Source organism: Malaclemys terrapin, chromosome 15 (assembly GCF_027887155.1).
Source record: "Malaclemys terrapin pileata isolate rMalTer1 chromosome 15, rMalTer1.hap1, whole genome shotgun sequence".
Taxonomy (NCBI): domain Eukaryota; kingdom Metazoa; phylum Chordata; order Testudines; family Emydidae; genus Malaclemys; species Malaclemys terrapin.
This window is the reverse complement of record NC_071519.1, coordinates 12645255-12647754: the sequence shown is the minus strand read 5'-3', so window position 1 is coordinate 12647754 and position 2500 is coordinate 12645255. Positions and strand designations below refer to the sequence as shown.

The 2500-nt window shown below is 71.6% G+C and overlaps 1 non-coding gene across 1 annotated transcript; it reads left to right on the top strand.

The window, feature by feature from the left end:
• The first annotated feature begins 1613 nt into the window (after window positions 1-1613).
• Window positions 1614-1732, top strand: LOC128823797 (5S ribosomal RNA). Its single transcript, XR_008442032.1, has one exon. It is a non-coding gene; the product is annotated as a 5S ribosomal RNA (ribosomal RNA).
• Window positions 1733-2500: the final 768 nt, after the last annotated feature.

Sequence of the window (2500 nt, the reverse complement as noted above, 5' to 3'; positions counted from 1 at the left end):
CGTCAGGTCAACCCATTCGCTCCAAAGGGGTTGACCCGGTGGCCGGGAGGGGACTTTGAAAATTTTTCAGACTTGGAAAACTTTTTTTTTTTTTTTTTTTTCCCCCAGCCCGCTTCCTCCGGGTTGACCCGGTGGCCGAGCGTCTCACCGTCCCCGGACGCAGCGAGGTACTGCCTCCCGGCCGTCAGGATCGGGCCCACGGAAGTCTGATTTTTTAAAAAAATTTGCCGACGCCACCGCGGAGGGCTACCCGGCCACCCCGGGCCCCGGAGCCGGAAAAGGGAAGAAAAGGATCGGGCCCACTAGAGACATGGACCCGGCCGCCAAGCAGGCCGCCCTGGGCTCACCCTCCCCGGCCGCAGCGAGGGACATCCTCCCGGCCGACAGGATCGGGCCCCTGGAAGTCTGGGGGGGGGGGGGGGAAATCCGCCCCACGCCTCCGAGGAGGGCTGCCCGGGCGGGCCGGGCCCCGGAGCTCGGAAAAAAAAAAAAAAACACCCCAAAAAAGGATCGGGCCCACTAGAGACATGGACCAGGCCGCCCTGGGCTCACCCTCCCCGGCCGCAGCGAGGGACTGCCTCCCGGCCGACTGGATCGGGCCCCTGGAAGTCTGGAAAAAAGAATGGAACCTGACGCCTCCGAGGAGGGGGCGCCCAGGGAAGGAGGGAGATCCGGGTCGACCTGGTGACCGGACGGGAAAGCGGCCACCGGGCGTGCCCGTTCAAACCTAGGGGTTGACCTGGCGGCCGGAAAGCAAACCGGCCACTGGCTAGCCCCGTCGGCAACCTACGGGTTGACCTGGTGGCCGGGAAGCGAACCGGCCAGCAGGTCAACCCGTTCGATTCCACGGGTTGACCTGGTGCCCGGGAGGGGACTCTGAAAAATGTTCAGCCCTTTCGGCTCGGGGTTGACCTGGTGGCCGAGAGGGGACTCGGACGGCAGGCAAGCCGCCCTGGCCTCACCCACCCCGGCCGCAGCGAGGGACTGCCTCCCGGCCGACTGGATCGGGCCCCTGGAAGTCTGGGGGGAAAAAGAAAATGGAACCTGACGCCTCCGAGGAGGGGGCGCCCAGGGAAGGAGGGAGATCCGGGTTGACCTGGTGACCGGACGGGAAAGCGGCCACCGGGCGTGCCCGTTCAAACCTACGGGTTGACCTGGTGGCCGGGAAGCGAACCGGCCAGCAGGCGAACCCGTTCGATTCCACGGGTTGACCTGGTGCCCGGGAGGGGACTCTGAAAATTTTTCAGCCCTTTCGGCTCGGGGTTGACCTGGTGGCCGAGAGGGGACTCGGACGGCAGGCAAGCCGCCCTGGGCTCACCCTCCCCGGCCGCAGCGAGGGACTGCCCCCCCTCCACCCACCCACCCCCCCCCCCGGCTGACAGGATCAGGGCGCACTGGATGTCCGGGACAATATTTTCCCCGACGCCGGGGAGGGCGGGCGGGCGGAGGGGCTCTGGCGGCCAGCCCGGGCCCCGGAGCTCGAGAAGGAAAAAAGGACCGGGCCCGCGAGAGACGGGGGCCCTGCCGCAGGGGGGCAGTCCGACCGGGGCTCACCGTGCGGCAGGCCCGGGCGTCGGCAGGGGAAAGCGGGCGAGGAGGCGCGGGGGCCGGGTGCCTACGGCCATACCGGACCGAACGCCCCCGATCCCGTCCGATCTCGGAAGGTAAACCGTCCCGGGCCTGGCTAGTACTTGGATGGGTGACCGCCTGGGAATCCCAGGTGCCGTAGGCAGCTTTTCCCGGTCCGAGCCAGCTCTCTCTCCTTTTCTGGGGAGGAAGGAGAGGGGGGGGACGGGCCGGAAAGCCCCTCGTCGCTCCTGCCGAGTCGGAGGTCGCGGCCGCAGGTCACGGGTCTGGGCGCCTGGGGTCCGGCTCCCCACCCGGCTTCCTCCGCGGAGGACCCACCGAAGCCGCTGGGGGAGACCCCGGGCATGGGGCGGACTGGCCCGGACCCTCCCGGCCGCCGGCCCGCAGGACCGCCCCGAATCCCCCCGCCCCGCGGCCACCCAGGCCAGGCCTGGCCAGGCGGGACGGACGGCGGGTGTCCAGCGCCCAGCGGCTTCCGCCAGCGGGGACCCACGGCCCCCAAAGCCGCAGGGGGAGGCCCCGGGCCCGGGACGGACTCGCTCGGACCCCCTGCGCCCGGGCGCCGGCTCGCGGGACCGCCCCGAATCCCCCCGCGGCCACCCAGGCCAGGCCTGGCCAGGCGGGACGGACGGCGGGTGTCCAGCGCCCAGCGGCTTCCTCCAGCGGGGACCCACGGCCCCCAGAGCCGCAGGGGGACACCCCGGGGCCGGGACGGACTCGCTCGGACGCGCTCGGACCCCCTGCGCCCGGCCGCCGGCTCGCGGGACCGCCCCGAATCCCCCGCCCCGCGGCCACCCAGGCCAGGCCTGGCCAGGCGGGACGGACGGCGGGTGTCCAGCGCCCAGCGGCTTCCGCCAGCGGGGACCCACGGCCCCCCAGAGCCGCAGGGGGAGACCCCGGGGCCGGGACGGAC